Source organism: Talpa occidentalis, unplaced genomic scaffold, assembly GCF_014898055.3.
Source record: "Talpa occidentalis isolate TD23 unplaced genomic scaffold, MPIMG_talOcc4v2.1 talOcc4.5, whole genome shotgun sequence".
Lineage (NCBI taxonomy): Eukaryota > Metazoa > Chordata > Mammalia > Eulipotyphla > Talpidae > Talpa > Talpa occidentalis.
Window position 1 is genome coordinate 11,184,484 of NW_023604861.1, and position 22,159 is coordinate 11,206,642.

Consider the following 22,159-nt stretch of genomic DNA (forward strand, 5'->3'; position numbering starts at 1 on the left):
TCGCTACTGCAAGTATTTATGTTCCAACACTCCATAATCAAGCTTATAAAATCAAGGAACTATGTATAAAAATGGAGCACTATAACTGACTTTCTAAAATGAGTTTAACAGGCTTGGTGGGCAGTCTTCAGCGCTGGGTTATTTCGTCCCCAAAAGGCAGATGTTTTCTGTAAGTTGTCTACATTGGCTTTTTTACCGTTTTAAGGATTAGCAGGACTCCTACTAAGTCTTTCTTTAACATTTCTTGTTATAGAAGTTAAGTTCTACTTACAGAGTTGGTAATGATTTGCATCTCTGGGGTGTGTTTCCAATACTGAGTACAGTTACAAAATTCATTTATTCTCAAGATGAATCTATAGTAGATTTGAAAATAGCACATTTCCTTTTTAAATCTATACATCTAAATGACCTGCTGTCTTTTATCAGCTGTCCTATTTAATTTCTGCTGGTCCTTGACTTGATTAAAACCATGTGCTCTCTTAGAAACAACTCACTTTTATCCCTTAAGTCTGCGTCTTTTGAAGGTCACACATTCAAGCACTTATTCAAAACCTGCAAGTAAACCAGACATGCCTAAAACAGTAGAATTACGGCACATTCTTCACAATGGTAGTTCCTTGTACAGATGTATCCTTTCCAGAAAATACTATACCTCCAGACCGCTCTTTCACCCAACAATGAAAACAGTAGACTATGGTAAAGGAAACCCAGGGATGATCATTTCCTTCCTTTTACTCAATTTTTCATTTGTGCTCACTACCAATTTTTTTTTTGATTAATACATTTTTTTATTTTTATATTCCCCCATACAATTGCAACCCCCCCATTCTGACCCCAATCCCTCCCCTCCTGCCCCCCACCCCCCAAAAAGTGTCTCTGGTTCATAGTTTTTTGTTGATTTTGATTTTCACTTTCTTATAGTTATTCATTTTCCTGGTCCCTTATTTAAATTTTCTAGATTCCTGCTATGACTGAGACCATCTGGTATTGTTCTTTTTCTTTTTGGCTTATTTCGCTGAGCATGATCCCTTCCAGCACCATCCATGTTGCTGCAAATTGCATGTGTTTATCTTTTTTGAATGCTGAGTAATATTCCATGGTGTATATGTGCCACATCTTCTTGATCCAGTCATCTATTTTTGGGCATTTGGGCTGTTTCCAAAGCTTAGCTATTGTAAACAATGCTGCAATAAACATAGGGGTGAAGGTGCTCTTTGGAATTGATATTTCTGTGTCCTTTGGGTAAATACCTAGGAGTGGAATTGCTGGATCCTATGGAAGCTCTATGTTTAGTAGGTTCAGAAATCTCCACACAGCTCTCCATTTACTACCAATTTTTAAAATGAAGTTTTAAAGATTTACCATGGGTTAAAAAAGATATATATATCTTATATATATATTCATATATACATATTAATATATACATATTCTGTGTACATGCCTTGCTGCACCTACCACCAATGTTCTAGTGCCAGGAACACCATCAAATTGACCCAATTAACCATTTAAAATGAGCTAATGGAATGGCAAAGCATAATCTCAGCACCGCAACAGCAAACATTGAAATTTTCAAATATTTAGCTACTATGGTAATAGTCTCAATGGGCACTGGATAATTATCTTCAGCTAAAATTAAAAGTTGCAATATTCTGAATGTTTCTATCCCTGAATAGAACTAATCTGGAAGAATGTCTTAAAAATCTGCATGGCATTACAAGGTTTCTACCTGTAACAACGGACCAGCATTTGACATATTTCTCAAATAGGAAACACTTTTCTCCAGTTCTTCTATTAACCATACAACTAATAATTTGAATATAACCAATCTCTAAGACCCATTTCATATATTACACAGAGTTTACTTCTGTAATGGCAAAAATATTGAATGTGTTAAGTACAAAAGGCAAAAGGGAACGGATTTTTTTAAAAAGTTCCTTCAAGCCAATCTAACAGCTCTTTTCAATAAACCATCCTATGGATGTAAATACAAGTGGTCACGACAGAAAAAAAATGCAACATCACAAGGGGGTGACATAGCTTTCAGCGTTCTTTTCCCATTACTGAAATTTCGGGTAATGGAATGACATCCCATACAGGCTATGGCTATTCCTCTTTGATTGTTCTGTCTTATCAAGAATAATGGCTATGGATGAAAGTGCAAAGAATTTCTGACTTAAAAGACATTTTTGATATTTTAACGACATGACCAGTTGGACTGGATTTCACAGGAAAGATGATCATTGCACTAATGTTTTCTCAATATTGCTTACTAGTACTTCTAGAGAATTTATCAGTAATTAAATATACATCCACTACCTATGAGAATAATTACCATAACTATAAGAGATTTGTTTATCTTAACAAAATTATACTGTTAAAATGTGATATCCTTCCAGATTCTCAGACACTGACTTCATCCTCCTGTTCCATGGACCAGCAGGGACCCTCAGAGGTAGACTCTGAAGGGACATACAATCACTTTCCAGGATTGAGTCTCTAATGGAACACAGTTACTCCTTAATGTGCTTTCAATGTGACAATTTTCCTATGTACTTGATTTGCTTACATCATTATTTAATTATAGACTCATTGTCATTAATATGGGAGAACCCCCCTCACATACTTCATAGGATTATTCACTCAAGTATCTCTGAATAAATATGTATTTACAACAATATATTATATAAAAGTGTTCCAGTGCCCAGGTACTGTCCTGGATTTTTGTGATCTGGCAGTGAATACAGCAGGCAAAAAATTGCCACAGAAAAGTTTATCTTACCACTTCTCCATTCCTTTTATTACTTGATCAGGAATAATTATATATAAGAATATAGGAATAATAATCATAGGAACATGACAGCAAACACTATTGGCAACATTTACAGAGCAAAGTATGCATCTTAAGTATGCATTTTGGAATCAAAGGGGTTATTGGGGAGTGCTTGAAAGAATTCACACCTGCCTGGCAGAGACAAGAGGAAAAACTGATAGTTGAAAATAATATAGCAAGATCCATAGTAGACATACCAGCAAATGCAGAAGCACCAAAAGAACCAGCAAACAATGGCAGAACGTGGACGATGTGCTGGCTCCTGGGCTCCCTTTCCAGCCAGGCAGCTTGAAGTCGGCTAAGCCAATTGTTGAGGTTCCAATGGAAGGAAAGACAGAGCTTGAGGCTCCGGGGAGGCTGCTGGGTGGCTGCCAAGAGGTGGCCAATGTGGAGATCATCAGGAGCAGTGATGACAGAAGTGTGGCCCGGTCTCGGGAGCAGCAGCACCAGCCAGAGACTTAGAGATGCACATTCACACAAACTGCATCAGACGCTGCAGGCATCATGGCTGGTGCCCCATGTTTTAACAGACTTCCAGGTGATTCCAGTGGCCCCCAAAGCCTGGCTCCACTGAACTGAATGCATTCATGTGGTTTAGGCACCCCACTAAGCCTGGCTGGCACAGAGGCTGGGCTTTGTGGCACAGCCACTGACACTGGGCATCCCTGCTGGGGCTGGTCCTAACTAAAACCATGTGGGCTGAGGGATAAACCCAAGTGGCTGGTTTAAAATTAAGAGCAGTTATGACAGGGGTGGCATGTAAATTCCTCTCCAGAGTACGTAAAGTTCACCCCCTCTGTTGAGTTTCCCCCCGCCATCTTCTTTTTAAATTTATTTTTATTTATTTTCTTGCATCACTGTTCATTTTATTTCTCCCCGTTTCTTTGATCAAAGGGTCTGAGGGACTCAGGTCAGCACTAGAATACCATTAGGGGATCAAAGAATTAAAAGAAACTAAGCAAGATGGCTCTCAAGACTTTTCATCTTTTTTTTTTTTTAATTATTATCAGCAAGATATTCATCATGCCTGTCCAATTTAGCATCTTTTCTCTTTAGCTAAACCCTGCCCATGTTTGCCTTCTTGAAACCGTTTTAAAAATCTTGATCATCCAGTTCTGCTGATAATACCATTTTTTTCTATAGATGTTTTAAAGTACCAGGCTGAGCTAGGTGGTTTTTTGAAATACAAGTATCTAAATTTCTGAAACAAGGAAATATTTAATGCTGAATTATCAGTTTAATACCTAGAAAGCCACTGTGTCTCCCTCTTTGTCTTCCTCTTAGTCTTTATGGAAAAGGGGTGTCCTGTGACTTCCCCATGAATCCACCACACATAAATAGGCTCTTACAACCCCACTAGTCACATACAGAAAGAAGGAGCATATAATTTTTTCCCCAAACTTGAACAGTTTTGAAAGTGAAAGGAGGAACTATTTATATTTATCCACAAGCTCTGTCCCGGGCTTACCGGACATGTGATCAAATTTAAACAATACTCCTGGTTCACTGCAACGTCTATTTGTTTCTCTCAGTCTCTTGTCATGTTGGGTAACATCCAAAAGAACAAGGTAGGAATTTTAAAACATTATTACAATTATTACCTTTGGTTTTTCAGCAACCACAAAACATACATAATTTGAGGCAGAACCTAACTAACCACAGTCCCCATTACATTTCAAATGGTCGCTAATTCTCTAATCCAGAAGTTCTCAGTCACCATGATTTTTCTAAATAGTTCATGGAGCTTTTGAAAAATGCCAGCGATCCTCCAGGATTCCAATTCAGGAGCCAGGATTGAAAACACTCCTCTGATCACACAGCCCCTGAAAGCAGTTCCAAAGCTGAACTAGATCGAGTGGCAAACACAGTCAGCTTCTGCACAATTTCCAACACTCCTATGGCTAAGATGCAGTAATTCTGTCAATTACCCGTGACAGTTGCTCTCTTCAAAAATGAAGTCACTGATTTTAAGTTCCTTTAAAACCCTTTCTGACATGCTTATTTGGTAGAAACTGAATGCTGAGGAAACTGGAGATGATGTGACAGCTGCCTCCAGCTGTGGATGTATTTGAAGATGCCACCAGAGTGGAAACTGAGTCTTGTGGGCCACTCGTGCAGCCGTGACACTGAGGGAGGGGCAGCGCAGAAAGGAGAGCGCCCTGCAGCTTTTCCCAGGGTTTCCCTGAGAACCCACTGGCCCAGCGACCCCTGGGGATCTGGCTTTGACACAGCCCCCTTTATGAGGGGGCTGCTGATCTCAGGTTTGGGGAGATGAAGACCTACGTAATTAATTGCTTTGCTCAGGAAAGTCCCCAAGAGACTTTAAAATTAGGATGGAAAGAAGATGATAGGATAAAAAAAAATAAAACAGATGAGCCCCTAGACCGATAGTACCTACTTCATTGTTGAATTGTATGCAGTGGGCACAGAGAAAGCAGTGAGGAGGTGAGCAGTGCTGACATTTGTCAGATAAGTTTTAAAGAGGAGACACTGGTTTGATATATTTTAAGTACGAGTATTCTTTCACCGGGCCTGTGGTCTAGATTCAGATCTCTGTGGTATAAATATAGCAACTCCACAGCACAGCATAGGAGATAGTGGTTTATAACCAGCCAATCTTTCAATAATTACACCTTTAGGCTTTTTCTCCTCTTCCTTCACCGACCAATGCACCTATGCACCCCGGGATTAGTGGGACTATTTATTAGACGACCCGCTGCCCCAAATCTGTGCCTGAGTTGCACCTTCTGCTCGTAATGTGTGACCTGACCGGAATGCCTGGTCAATTTCCTTTCATATTTTAGGTCTCAGTTTAAATATCACCTCCCATGAAAAGCCTTCTTTGACCTCAGCTAGGTAACATTAATCACTCCCATCTGTTTTGCCTCTGCACTTTCAACACACGTAGCCAGATCTTAGCACGATTAATGTGATGCTATAGTGAACTACTGGTGTGTTTCTCTCCCCTGGACGGGGGAGCTGGGTTTACAGGGGTCACGTCTATTCATGTTTTTATTCCCACTGTCCTACTTGGTAGAACTCCAGCTAGAGGGGAACTTTAGATATTAAAAATTGTTGAATCAAAAGTTCTCCCATACAGCTGATAGTGTTTATGATATCTTTAATAAGAAATAAAGACCTTGAAATTTTTCTAAAATTAATTTGAAATTTGTTTTGATAGTTTCCATCTTTTTTTAGCCACACATTCGATGCTGTAAGAACACAGGGTAAGGCAAAAAACTCCTTGGACTTGTGTTGACTGCGGTATGGAATTTGCAAGATTATTTTTTAAAAAAGAACAGTTATGTCCTCTGAACAAGAGTCTTAATTTTCTATAACTATTAACCAAACTTTTGTTAAAAATAGCTTCTTATATTTTCTTTCATTGTGCCTAGTATCCCTAACATACATATTTTGAGCATCTCCAGCAATATGGAATTGGTTGGGGAAAAAAAAAAAACAAAACAAATGTACTTTTTTAAGTGCTCTGTATCATGGGAAAAATACTAAGTGACTGTTGTAGAAAAAAATATCCAAAAAGCAACTATATGTGCCTAGATACATGTGGAGATATTTGGAATAGAGAATTTTAAAATAAAATATGCACTACATGATGCAAAATGACCTTCCAAACTGCTGAGACATCTTGACTTTTTAAAATTGGGTTTGCAAGATAAGCTGTTTAAAGTATGATGTTACTACAGTGGATTTTTAAGGGCAGATAATGGACAGGTTTAAAGAATTGTGTTGTGTTAAGATTATGATGCATTAGAAAACTTGACACTTCAACCTTATTAGCCCACACTAAGCACGGTGGTTTCAACAATCCTATTTATCAAGGATAAGCAGCTTATTAAGACCTTCTAATTATTAAGGCAGAGTGATCAATCTAGCACTATTCTATTACAGCACTCTAAGTCCTTGAGAAAACTTTGAGAAATTAGGCTAACTTTAGAGAGTATATACCACCTGTTTGGATCAGAATTTAACATGTGGTTGAAATACATTGTTCTTGCTGTCTGTCAATGAAGACACTGCTTGGAGTGCATCACCTATCACGTAGGCATCACCTATAGAGACATTAGATTTATCCGGTTAACCTGTGAGCCATGGGACACATCTACAAAATTACAAGCTGGGCTGTGAATATTATTTGCGGTGTTGATTACAACTGGATTCACACTGGCTCTTCCTGACCCATTTCCATGACTAGATGAGGAGAGAAAACAATTGTGTTGTGTTTTGAAGCACAGCTTAGCAGCTTAACATTGATTCCAGATCACCTAGAGTCCGGGTCTAGCAATTGCTGATGGGTACAGCTATCTCTGCCTCCTCAACCATTCAACTTTGGTGTTGATAGATATTCTAGAACAGCATACTATGCCCACAGAACAGCTAGAAACTTCCTAGAATGTCAATGAGATTGGAAAATTATAATGATGGTGAAGATAATGATAAGACTGCTTCTATCAATAATAACATCTTATCATAGAAAGCATTGTTGTGTTTTCAAAGCACTCAAGCACTTCATTTGAATATCACAACAATGTGTGATGTAGTCAGGGCAAGTGTTATTAAATCCACAACAGAGAGGAGAAAGCAGAAGCCAAAGAGACTCTGTTATTCATTAAATTTTTAGCAAATATTTATTCAACACCTACTCTGTGCCAGGAATTGAGGCTGGAAATGGCACTGGGACTCAAGCAAAACAGAACAAAGTCCCCTTGTTGGTGGATAGACTAAAAATACCCAAACAAGCAGATCGGTAAATACACTGTGATGAATGAAGGAGAGAAGCAGATTAGGAATGATTGGGGGAGAAGAGTTAAAATTTTAAATCAGGTAACACCAAGAAGTGTGTCTTGCCTGAAACCGTCAAGGATGAGGGAAGTGCTGTGTGACCACATTCCACAATTACAGTCGGGAAGAGGGAGCAGAGACAGGAGGTGAGGACAAATTGGTGGGTGTGTGTGGGGGGGGGCCTGTGTGTTGAGAAGCAGCTGAAGGGCCTTCAAAGCCTTGTTTGTGCCTGAGACTCCAGGTATGATGACACATTGCACCTCAGGTACCTTTCCTCCCCTCAACTTGCACAGCAGATTAGTAAATTATTGCTCATAGTTATGACTTAGTTCACAAGGTGCAGAGCATCCCACTAGGGTCAGTGGGCAGCAGAGATGAAAACGCACACACATACACACACACAATAACCACAGAGGGGAGCAGAAAGCACAGATATAGAGGAAATACCACCCAGAAAGTAAGTCTAAACAATTATAGAACAAACAGCCAGGGAGGTGCAGGGGAGCCCAGGGTTGGAAGGTGACAGCAGCAAAAGTCAGAAGGTATTTTAAGGACCCACTGTCTTCGCCCACTGTCACTCGCCCACCCCACACGTGCTGCAGACTCCACTCTGCCCCTGGGGGATACATCTGCATTTATCTAGCCCCCTAAAAAGTTCTGAGATCCCTACTGCTATGATTTCTGTTTCTGTCATATTTTGTCTTACTCCCACTGGCCCTTGCACAGGCATAGAAGAAATGGCTAACAAAGCTTTAATCAATTAATAATTACTTTGGAAGCTGGGGGAATAAATATTCCCCAGAGAGGAAGCAAAGGACACTCACTGTCATTCTAAACTTATTTCCTTCCTTCCTTTTCACTTGCAAGATAGATCTGGCTCAAGCCACCTCACACTAACTTATATATGCTGGTTTCTAATTTCTGTACCTTCAGTACTATGGAAAAATCAATGTCATTTCTTCATCAACCGCTATTTTTGATTCCACCATGTCATTCTTACAGCACTTCCCAAGACTGCGAAAATAGATCCTAAGACTTCATTCTCGCTCTCCATGCTATTTTTCTTGTCACAGACCCTTTGTGTATTCTTGAGTCTTATACCTCAATGTATGAGGGGGTCATGTTTTCCTTTTCCCCCTCCTGAATCATCTCCGTATTTCCCCACAGCTCTCATAGCTTTTTCTCTTCCTGCAGATGACTCTATTCAAACTTGTTCATTTCTCCCTGAATAATTTTTTCTACCATGTTTAAAAAATTGCCAACCTTTTCCTTGAGAAAAAAATTGAAGCTCTTTCTCCAAGTGCTACTTCCCTTTGTATTTGAAATAAATCAGTGAAAATAATGTTTATTTCAGAAAGACTTTAAAATCTGGTGGTGATCTATCAACTTTGGATTTGGAGTCAAAGGTAGTGTGTTTCAGGCAAACTCCAAAGCCTTGTTGAGAATTCAATGAAGAAATGTTGGAAAACAAAATGTTCTATAGCTGTGCTGGGCTTGTATTTTTACTGGCATCTGGTGTGATAATTTAAAGAGACTTTCAAATAACGCCGATCAAATCTGTTTGGCAAAGACCATTTACACCTTGCAAAACAGTTTTCTTTATTATAATGAGTATTTGTAGTCACTACATTGGTACATGTCCAGCAATATTCACAAATTTAAATAGACATTTCTCAGCTCCCATTATTCTGACACACATTGTATACTAATGTTTTTAGAGGAATCAGTAAGAGCCTGGAAACTTTTTACTTAATTTTTTTCTTCCCCATTCCTTGGCTTTTGTAAGTAGAAGATCAGGGCAGACTGTTCTAATCACTTTCTTCTTGCTTCCTCCACAATAGGGTATTGACAAGAAAGGGGAAATTGTATCCCTGATGTTACTGAGATGTTGAATTTATTCTTTTCTCACTGTATTCAGAAAAATTGGCTTTGATTAACAGACTGTGATCCCAATGTTTTCCATTCCCCCACATCTCTGAGCAATGCAAAGAAGAATGTATTCAAGCATTTCAATAACATTTAATTGCTTGTCTATCATTTGGCAATTTGAGCCTTTTAGCAATTACTCGTGCTCTTTCCTCATTTTATTATCCCTTAACATCATCCAAGGATAACACTATATTTAAAGTAGTCAATAGCATATGCATGTGGATCTCTTGAGTACTCAGAAATAGACAAACTTGTACTTGAGCTCCCAATCAGAATTTTGCAATCATCAATAATATTTAAATAGACTAATAATTATACAATCCACTACTGTGTTATTTTATAAGCCACTATAGACATTAAATTCTCACCTTTAAACTTATTTTTAAGAAGTACACTCCTTAAACTTCTTGGTGGTGGTTACTAATAGTTACTCTAGCACTTACATTATCAATTTTACAAAGTTATCAGAAAGTATGTATTTTGAACCTACAAAATTTAGTCTAGACAGCTAAGAAAGGGAGGTACCTTATAACTGATGATATAAAGATTCAGAAATTGTAAACAATTTGTCCAAAGGCCTGGAAAGCAGGCTTATTTAAATTCAAGCTCAATGAAAACTGGACTTAAGCGATGTATCGGAACCAGGAAAAGAACACAAATGAGAGAAAAATCTGGAAAACTAAAACATGAGATAACTTCAGAGACAAGGTATAATAATAAAATTTCATGTTATTAAGAAATAAGGTAGCTATTCTTGGCAGCATTGAGGGAAAAATGATTGTTCATAGTAATCATTGTCCGTTAGATTAAATCAAACTTGTTGCTTGGGAACTAGCTTTTCCCGACTCTGTTCTGAGTTCCTTACACAGGATCCTGTCTGATAGGGTGATGCGTTCTCTCCACACTAAGTCCAAGAGTAAGCTCAACCCAGATGGTTCTTATAAGACCATGGTTGTAGATGACTGGCGAGACTACAGAGTATAGTTTTGTAAAAGCAATTTTACAAATGTTCAGAGCAATATGGTTTGGGTTTCAGTGTTGTAATTCAGAAAAACAGCTTATCCAAGTTGAAAGAATGAACAGTCTGTGTGCAAGATTTTATAAACGTTATTTTTTGATCAAGAACAAAAAAGAGGTGTGTTCACAGTGATTACCATGGATGGAACCTGGAGATCAGTTATTCTAAGTCTGTGGTTCTCAACAGATGTATTTGCTGTAGCAATCCTCTGTGGAGGTTGATTGGGCTGTGTTAAAATATGGGACTGCTTTGAATAAAACTGACTTTGAACCCTGGTTCAGTGGTAGCATGACTTCGAGGTCTCTGTGATTCCCTTTCCTGCTCTCTAACATCGGGACAGCAAACCACAGTCTATTATGACAGTTTTGGTGATTACGTGAAATACTATAAAATAGTTTACTGTTGTTAATACAGTTCACTAATGTTATTGACAACCTCCTCTGAAACAAAGTCTACAAAGGGCTTTGTTTGAGCAAATATGAGCCTGAACACAAGCAGAGGACATACCTCAGGTAGGACTATTTCTTGGAAAAGCACCTGACTTTAGTACAAGAACCAGGAAATTCTGGAGGCCACAGATGTCTACATGACTGACAAGAGGTGGAGTTGGGGTTACAGTGTAGATCTCGCTGGAAGCAAAATCCACCACCTTTCCTCTCCATTCTGCTCCCCGCCTCTTTTAGATTTTTTTTTTTTATCTTATCCCACAATGTTTCATTCACAAATGGGCTATACCTGTTTCTAAACTTAGGTAGAATTCTGCAAGTTTCTTTGCTTTATTTTAGCCCAATTACCACAAGATGAATTTTTTAGGAATCTCATATCTATCAGACAGACATGAAGATAAGTGATGTCTGCAAATACTTGATCATCTTAGCATCCATGTGATTTTTTAATTCAAAAAAACTTAAATTTTAGATTTTAAGAAACTAAATTAGGGCCTCCCCGGTGGCGCAGCGATTGAGCGCTGGGTTGCGAAGCTGCCCGCAGCCTCTGCGGCACCGGTTCAATCCCCGGCTGCTCCCCGGCCACCGGAGGAGGGTCCCACATGGCGCGCAGACCTCTCCTGCCGCCCGCTGCTCCCCTCAGCAGTGTACTTCGGTCCTTCTGCCTGCTCTGCTCCCCGCTCTGGCTCTGGTGAATTCTCTCACCCTCCCGCGCTTCTGACTGTACCCAGTGCATGTATAAACAAAAACAAACAAACAAACAAACAAATAAATAAATAAAACATGCCTCTATAAAAAAAAAAAAAGAAATAGAAGATACTTTTAAAAAGAAACTAAATTATACAATGTTAGTAAAAATTAACATTTGATGTGTGCGTTTAACCAGCAATTTCATAGCTCCCAAAATATTTATTTTCCATATCCTGCATGCTTTTTATGGCCTATCTACTCTATTTGAAATCTGTTCAATTTATACAGCCAGCAAATTACCTTTCCATAATTGCAGTAATTACAGTCCTCTTCATATGCTCATACTTATTTCTCGAAATTCTACTACAGGAAAACATTTGATGAAGTTCAGATACATTATGACTTTAGAAACAATAAAAATATTTCCCTAACATTCAAAAATAGTAATTAAAAGTAACAAGATGTTATTCTCAAATTAATATATATATATATATATATCATTCTTATATATAACTCATTAGGATGGTTTTTGGGTTGGGTTAGTAAGAATGTCCTAATAAAATGGTGAGCATGGTGAGCAGAAAAAAAAAGTTAATGTATTCAGTAAACAATATCAAAATTATAAAAGAAAAAATAAATTGGAGAAAAACTAGACATTTATCATCTATCAGATTGACAAAAACCCCAACCAAATGAAAAAGTACGCTAACACATTCTTTTGTTCAGGCTGTGGAAAAGCAGACATTCTTTCTCATGACTGGTAGAATACAAATTGGTACAAGCCTTTAGGAAAAAAAAAAAACAACTTGGCAATATCTAATAAAGCCACACATGCACTTATATTCTAACTTAGCTATCCCACTTTCAAAACTCTACACTGATGATAGACCTCCAATGACATAAAAATGCTTATGGACTAAGTTAATCAGTAAATCACTATTGACGATAGCAAAATATTGGAAACAAAATTCATAAACCATGGTAGGTACATACAACATAGTACTATGCAGTCAGCTGCAAAAAAGAACAAGGAAGGTTTCCAAGAGCTGATCTGGAATGATTTCCATAATTTAAACAGCAAAATGCAGAAGAATGTTCATAGTATATATTACGCTTCATGTAAGATAAAAAGGATATAGGAGTAAAGACACACTCATTTGTTCCTTCATGTGGAAGAATTATAGAAAAGATAAACCCTAAACCTTATAGAATGATCAGCCTATGAAGGGTGGGTGGGTCTTGAATGGAAAGAAGTCGGGGAATGGCCATGGGTTAGTACTGATAAGGATTGACACTTCTCAGATTATGTGTATTTTTGTGTGGTATATTTTGAGACTTAGAATTAAGCAATGTTTCAGATTCTATCTCAAAGTAAGGAAATAATAAAAATTATTCAATATATAGGAACACCTAAAATGAAATATGAACAGTAACAAGTAAACCTAATTCTATTACCAATAAATAATATAATCGTATTACAGAAGACAGGGAAGACAAGAACTCACCGAACTTTAAAGAACTATATTTTGACTAGATAATTTAAGACAAAAAGAACTGTCCACAAATACTCTATTTAGTTAATATTTCTTAATGAGGCATAGATTAGCAACTCTAATTTATGTATGTGCCATGACATTAGAGCAGCAATGAGCCCATCTATTACACAGAGCTTGATTTTAATACTATTTTCCAATGAAAGGAACCCGTGCTCCTTGGTGAAGAGGTTAAGTCCAGGAGTAACACAGTGAAAATACCAGAAGATTCTAGAATATTTGGTGATGGCAAAAATGAGGAAGTGCTCCATAAAGGAAGGTGAATATGTCAAGAGCATACAGGATCCAATAGTCAGGAGTTCCCAACATTCAAACGAGAAATAATCTGAGCAACAAAGTAAATATTGGCATTATTGGATTATGTCCATAGAATAAAAGAACTAGCTATCAGTCCATACTGATATAAATAATTGAATAAATAAGCAACTGGGAGAGAAAAAAATCTGATGCTTTGGGGAACAATACCAACTAGTATATATAGAAGGGAAGAGAAGTACAACATCACCATTACACAAATTTCACAGTAATAACTACTGTAGGTGAGATCTTCTACAGATGTTCAACTAAAATCACTAACCAAAAGTTTGAGGAGAAAGACTTCAAAGATCATCCCTAACATATGTGTTACCAACAGAGGGGGAAACAGTAAGCTAACAGTGGAGAAACTCAGGAGATGATGCATGTTCCCCTGATTTGATATCCACAGAGGACAGCATTATTTCTGTGGTATAATGCACATAACACATAAGCATGAGGAAACATCAAAGGAATTAAAATTGAGATTCTGCAAAATAATGGATGAGTCATCACCAAAAGTGTCAAGATCATAAAAGATTGGTTGAGAGACTATCACCAATTGAAATAGACTAAGGAGACACAACATCTAAAATCAGCTAGGATCCTGGATTGTATTCCAAAACATAAAGATAAACTCATGATGTTAGAATGAAGTCAGTGGTTGAGTGAATAAGGTTGAACCAATGTTAATGTCCTCGTTCTCATTATTGTGCTATGGTTATGTATGTGTGTTGTTAAAATTAGAATAAGCTGAGTAATAGGGTTATGTGAACTCTCCTGTTTTTGCAACTTTTCTATAAATTGAAGAATTTATAGAATTTATGTTATAGAATTTATATAACATTATTTCAAAATAATGTTAAAAATAATTCTATTTTAACCATATCAAGATTGGAGAATAACCATTTGTAAGGCTACTTCTTTACTCTCATCCCTGGGATATAAAGGCCAAATGTCAGTGTGGTGCATATATAGGAAACCCCTGGTAAGTGAGAATTCTCTAATTTAGAATTTTATCCACTTAGATAAGAACATGGCAAAAAGTGTCTCTTTAAGTGATCAAGGAAAAGACTACATATATTCAAGAGAGAAAGATTTCTAAATGACATAAAGACTCTAAGCAAAAATGACATACTAATTACAACTGATTCTTATTTCTTAAAGCCTAGATATATAATATATGATCTCTGGCAGAAAATAAGAACTCAATAAAAAGTCAAACCTAAATCTTAAAATAAGTCCCTTAATGCCTTCTAAAAGGCGATAATTTGATGTTGGTATTCTTGCTCTCTCAATTAATATGGATTACTGCAATTTTCCTGTCTAAATGGATATGGATTTATCAGAAAGGATCACAGACACTTTCTCAAACTGCTTTAGTAGCTCCCAAGTGGCTGTTTCTCTACCAGATTAAGAAGTTTTTCATTAAAAAAAATTTGATTTTCATCTTGTAAACAATTCCTTGAATGAGGTTTATACTTTATCATTTCACATTTCAAACTTCATTTGTGCATCTGAAAAATGCCTGGATGTAGCTTTAAACTTCTGTCTTCGATTTTAAAGGTTGAGTTCACAAATTTGTGATGAACAGAAACAATACTGTGCCCGATGATCACAGATCAAATGGATAGGAATCACTGTATAGCATAGCAGAATTAAAGCAATTTAAAAAAAACCAAAAACAAAAAACAAAAACCGGAGGCACTCAGGAGGAAAGGAATTTAATATCTACCAATTCCACATGGAAATTAAATGTATCCTGAAACTAACTTCTCCAAATTGAATTCAAGGAAATGGAATAACTATTCAATACAATTCATTGTCAGATTTTGTTTTCAATGTTGCATGGCCACTATTAAACTATTTGAAATATGGGTCTCAAAACTCAGGACTCCCATGCGGGTTAAGAAAAACAAACATAAATTCTCCAGAAGAGCCGGAAGCCTGAACACAGCCCAGAGGCTCAACCTTTGATCAGACCCACAAGCTGCAACCTCAAATTATTGTTCTCAGGCTCGACCTTTCCTCTCACTTTGTTCTGGCAACTTTCCAAACAGGGACAGGTGGTTTTAGGGCATTTTCTGGGGTTACAAATCAAATAATATTTCACGGTTTTCACCTTTAATGGGCTAAGCAGAAGGCATTTGACAAAAGTCACTATAGAGGTTTGGAGAAATAATTTATACTCTAGGGCATTCTTAAATCAGTAACTTGGCACTATGAGATTCAGAAAAAAATCTCATCGCTCCTTCCAATGTTGTACTGCAAAATCTGCATCCTGTATGTTTGTCTTACTCCTTGGGGGCCTCCATGTTTGGAAGCCAATGAATAGATTACATTGGTCTTTATAGGTTGAGTTTTCATCGGTGACAATGGCACCACAAGGCATGCATGAAGTAAAGGGGCTGCTTTCTGATATGTGACATTCTTGTCCATGAAGGAAATGAACACCCTTGAGGCAAGATTTTTTTTTTTTTTGTAAAATTAGCAAATTTCATGCCTCAGCTTGAAATTCAGAACTTGGCAGGTGGAGAAATGAACAGAGTAATCCTAGATTTCATGCATTGAGGATTGCAAAAGCCAAAGCCAATAGAAAGTAGATTTCCTCCTGGATTGACTGCAATTATAAAATGTCAATGTGTATGATAAATATGACCATCAAGGGGTTCATGAGTCATGAGAAAATTCATTTGGGGGAGCAATCAAGGCATGTCCCTGTTGAATCATTTATGTTAAGCATTCTTATATTTGCACAGTTGACATTCTAACTGCACTTAATTAAAGAGGTTGGGGAGTATGGATATAGACTCATTCTGAAAATACATATTGATGAGCAAGTTGTTAAATGTTTAACATTTAGGGGTAAAGGCAGTATAATTTCACAAAGAAAGAACATGCAGGTACCAATGTGGTACCCAGGAGAGAGGATTCTGGGCACAATCTGTTGGAGTCAATTAGGGAAGTTGGCAGCATCAGTAGGGCTGAGGAAACCCTCCAACAGCCCTTGGCATCCCTAGATCCTCTTCTAAGAACATAGAACATTAGTCTTTTCAACATCTAACTGGACATTCCCATTTTTGGTACTATTATGTCTCTAATCCAATAAGCTCGCAACAGATTGAAGAAAGCAATGTTTGTCATACTTCATAATTATCTTTTCCAATGGGGACTGCACTATTTTTCTTTCATGTACATACTTAAGTCATAACTGATATATTTGTCTTTATCCCCTACATGCAAGAGCCCATATTTCAATATGAAGGGCCATAAATGCTCAGTTCCATCTCTACCATCAATGCTGTCTTCCTTTTTCCTCCCATGTCACGCTTAGGTGCCCTCTCTATGGTATCGCCACGAGTTTCATCCAATCAATCCATCCTGTAGTTAACTGTAGATGAACTTAGATCTTGCATTTCCAGGATAAAGATATCCTGTGACTTATCATTGTCAATAAGTAGCCCAATCCTCACCAATCATACCTCTCATTCATGCCAGACAGATGTCTATTTCAGTTTGACTGGTTTCCTCATAATAGCTTAAGCGCATTATGCTTATTCTTAGCTTCAAAACACTGTTTTCCTTTTCTAATACCAACAAATGTATATTCTGCCCAAGCAAGAGCAAGGTCATCCCTAGTGGAATGAGTTCCACCTCCTGGAAACTGAGAAAAATCCATGAATAGAGATTAGAAACTTATATGTGGGGCCTCCCTGGTGGTGCAGGGGTTAAGGCTTACCACTACCACCCCTGCAGCCTGAGTTCGATCCCTGGCCAGGGAGCTGACCCACATAGCGCAGCAGACCTCTCTTGTATTGTCCACTGCTCCCCTCAGCAGTGTATTTCAGTAGATCTGCCTGTTCTGGGGAATCCTCTCACTCCCCCCATCTCTGGCCTACATTCCAGGTCTTCTATGCATAAATAATAAATAAGTCTTTTTTTAAAAAAGAAACTTGCATGATGAAGTACATTTCTTCTAATCTTGACCACACAGTTATTAATGATTAACTGTCCTCTGACTTTTTTATTTTTTAGCATGCCTTGTGACCTCTTTTGTTTGGATGTTTTTGCTATCCTTAAGTTCTCCTGCCTGCTCGACTACTCTGTTTATTCTAACTTCTATTTTCTGTTCACACTTTGTCAAGTTATTCCTGAACAAATCACTCTGGTACTTGGTGCTGCCTCTGTGGAAATGTCATATCCTCAGATTTACACACATTACCTAACTTAATCCTCAACAATGCTAAGAGGCTGCTATTATCTCTAGCTTAGTGGTGACAAAACAGGAAATTATGAAGGTTAGACAATATTCCCCAAGTCACACACAGATTAAAAATGCTAGAATTAGGATTCAAACTCTGTAGCCACTCGAGAATGACTTGCCCTGAAGTAGGTCATCTTCACTTGGTCAAACACCCACTTTGAAAACACATATATCATCTCTTTGGAAAATTACAATTTTGGGGACTGGGAAGTATTTTTTTATGTCTTTGTATCCACCATATATTTAGATCTAAGCAGAAAAAGGGGCATCTGACAAATGTCATTTTTTTAAGAGTATAGGTTACTTTTTTATAATTTACTTTTTTATTTATATCTTTTACATCATTGTGTGTTCCCCATAAAATTCCTACCACCAGTTCACCCGTGAAGCTTCACCATAGTCCCTTGTGACAAATGTCTTTTTAAAGAGTATCAAACATATTCAGGTGCTGAGCCATGGACTGGAGATTACAGGTGTCATGATGTTCTCTCCTTGCCCTACCCAATATAGGAGCCACTATCCACCTGGTGAGTAAAATTTAATTATAAATAAAATGAAAAATTTAGTCCTAAAGACACACTAGCCACATTTTAAGTTCACAATAGTCACATGTGAATAGATACAAATTAATTAAAATTTAAAATTTAATAGAAGTTCAGTAGATCAGTCTCACTGGACCTATTTCAAGCACTCAATAACCACATCTGGCCAGTGGCTGCTAGAAAGGACAGTGCAGACATAGGACATTTTCACCATTGAAGAAAAGTCTATTGGCTACTTGCTAGCAATATCAAAGGCTCAATTTCTCCCATATACCTCATCAATCCGTGGAGTCACAGACTAAGTGTTACTTCTTGAATGCATAGTAGGAGCTAATTTGAGCAATGGTTAAGATGTTGAGGTATGGGGTCTCCCCTGGTGGTGCAGCAGTTGAGCGCTGGGTTGTGAGGCTGCCCGCAGCCTCTGCAGCACCAGTTTGATCCCCGGCCACCGGCAAGGGTCCCACAAAAAAAAAAGAAGTTGGGGTATGAAGTCAAATCCTGGCATTCCAACTTACAAATTGCATGATCTCAATCAGGTTACTTAACTTCTCTGGCCTCAGTTTCCATACCAGTACAATGGAGATCATAATATAGACAATTTACATTAGATTGTTGTGAAGATTAAAAGCATGAAGTGATGACAATTTGTCTAGTATAAAGTAATTGTCCAATAAACGTTAGCTTTTAATCCTATGTACTAAATGTTCTCAAATAAAACCCAGACCTTAAAAATAGAGGAATGGTGTCTTACAATTCTCACATAATTTTAGAATTTAAATTCTATGATCACAAATGAGTTAGTAGGGTTCATTTCAATATTCTCTCTTGAACAAGCTTGGGAAGTAAATGTTTGGATCTTCAACAAATGAAGGGTAATTCTAGGTCCATATGAAATTGGGTCACTCAAAACAAACCATGTGTTTTATATTTAGAAACATGAAGCCTATGGAAAAATGCTTTAAGACTGATTAACGAAGGGACATACGTATTTCACCTTGTGGAGTCACCTTCTAGAAATCAGTTCCTATGCAAAATCCACATCCTCAAAGCATGTTGTAGTTGGTATTTGTAGAATTATTCCTGAATAAACCTCTCAGGAATATTGATGATTTTAGTTCTCTCATCTGGCTGAGTATTTCACATAGAGTTTGGATTACGGAATACATTTCTATGCTAATACAACAGAATTTGGAACATTAAATTATCTTAAAGTTAACAGACTAATCTAACAATGATTAAGAGTGTTGAATTTTAAGGACTCAGAGATACTTGCTGAAGTGATGAGATCAAGGGTTCCCAGCAGCTTTCACCAACAGCTTTTCATCAGCTGTTTTTTGAGGATTTCGAGAATTTTCCCTTCTCTTATAAAAGTGGCCCTGCTTCCTATGGGACAACTGACTTCATCAAGGTGGTGGGAAACTACTGGAGAGATGGATGTAGGAATCGGTAGAAAAAGGGTCACTTTCTGACTCAATCTGAAAACCACATCAACTCCTACAATCCAAGAAGTTGTCTTACTATACTCAACATTTGCTCATGTCTAGCAACTTATTCATCCCACCCAGTATTAGCCATAAGTCTCTCATTAAATCAGTTAATTTCCTGAGCACTGAGATTTTAGTGGCAAATATTTGCCAGCTTTTTTGACATTTAATTATCAGTATTATCTTTCTAGAAGATCCCTACACTTTAAAGAAAAAAATGCAATGCCTGTAGCTATACTTTGTTGGGGAGTAATGTCATATAGCCAGTGACTTATTTTTCATTTCTCTTTCTAATTTTCACTTCTTCTGGTTACAAGAAAGGAAATTCTTCGTGTAGCAAAATTATTTAAATCCATGTGAAGAGAGAAATTGAGGACACATCTTTTTCTGTGGGAATTATATATAAGTTGTTACTTGAACAACAAGGCATATTTCATGCTTTATTTTAATTTAAATGATCTCCTGTTTATCTGACCAAGTATCCACAGATGTAATATTTTTTCAATGAGTTACAAACTCTAAGTTTTCACATACCATGAAAGTTCTCAAAAGTCTAAATTACTCCCAAGGACATTTACAGCAATTTCTCTCCTAGTGAAACAAAAGAAAGTACACCCTTAACCATCAGAATAATTCATGGGAACATACCTTCTGACCTAACTTTCATCTCTCATTCTTTGAAGGATTGTTCATCATAAACAAGTCACAAAGAAAACAAGATGATGAAGATAAGATTAATAAGATTCTAAAAGTTTCTTTTTAAAATTATTAAAGAAACAATCCTGAGGAAAATGAAAAGTAATTTTAGAAGGACTCAGATGTAAAGGCATGATCACCAGATCTACTGTTGAGGTAATCATGAATTAATGACATTTTAGAATACTTAAAAGATATACCTACATGTAGTTTTAATTATACATATATATGACATTTATATTGATGCAAAAGTTATGTTTATGGGAAAAAGAAGTCTAAGTACACTCATTAACACTACCATTATTAAGATTCTTTTAATAAAGTGCTTCAACATTGCCAAGGATATATTATTTGGGTTAAAATAAAGATTTTACTTTAGTTGCTAATCATGATTTTTAGGATGATTTAAACACCTCGAAAAAGAGCTCCCTTCCATTTACTCTATCAGTCAGTCAACAAATGAAGGTTATAACAGCCCTGAGTTTTGTTAAATGTTTGATATTTGTCAATAACAACAATGTTCAATGTTTAATTTATTAACCTGCTTATCTAAATATGTTAATTTTCTAGTTCACAACTTCCAAGTTTCTTCAACCTCATGTTCCTCTTATCTGCTGAAATTAAAATTGCTAAGAATTTCATTCAGCTAATATTTACAGTGTTTGATTTTTACTTGGGTTACCTGAAAATCTTTTGGAACTCTATTTTAATTCCATTCTGAAAAATCATGCAATGATTTCTCTTGGCGTCATCAAAAATCAGCCATCTTGTATTACACCTTGAACTTGAAAACCTGACAGTAAAAACTGTTAGAAGTTACTAAAACCAGATGCCAATTATTAAAAATAAGAATGAACATATCAAACCTATCTATAGAAAACACAAATTCTCAATTAAGGCAAAAGGCAAAATCCCAATATAGAGGTGAATTTTTAGGTATTTTGAATCATTTTTATGTGTTCTGCTTTCTCCTGGTTAATTCTCCTTCTGTTACTACCTCTCATAGAATCTGGAGAGGTTGACTGATACCAGAGGTATTTCAATAAATTTCCTACTATAAATGAAAATTATACTTGCAAAAAATATTGATGCCTTCTTCAAGGTTGGTGTCATATGACATTGCACCATGAATTTAACTTGAAAATCTAGTTTAGAATATCATCTTTGCAGTCATCAGCAAATAAGAAATGAAAGGATTACAATTACACCTTTATAGAAAATGAGTAGGTGGGAACTAGAATAGATGAATGAACAGATTTGGATTTGGGATTGGGGATAAAGGAGACAGCCCCCCCCACCCTCTCTCTCTCTCTCTCTCTCTCTCTCTCACACACACACACACAGAAACACACACATACCCTAAAGTATGGTTAATTATCTACTGCACCCAGTAATTTTAGGTTTGATATGTTTGGTTGCATTGCCTCATGGAGAATCTGCTTGATACAGAATAGAAATTGTAGCCTTGTGAATCTCATGAGTTTTTCCCTCAAAACCCCAAACCAAGGTAAGTGGTTGGGAGGTTAAGAAACACCTGTCTCTGTTTTTGCTGAAAAACCTCAAATGTTATATCACTCTTAAGGCATTAACCCTAGTGTATCATATCAAAACAG

The 22,159-nt window shown here is 37.0% G+C and overlaps 1 protein-coding gene across 1 annotated transcript in view; it reads right to left on the reverse strand.

Annotated features, from left to right (window-relative positions):
- Positions 1 to 22,159, reverse strand: part of GPC6 (glypican 6) — a 1,034,236-nt gene that overhangs the window by 288,342 nt on the left and 723,735 nt on the right. The gene's annotated exons all lie outside the window — the stretch shown is intronic.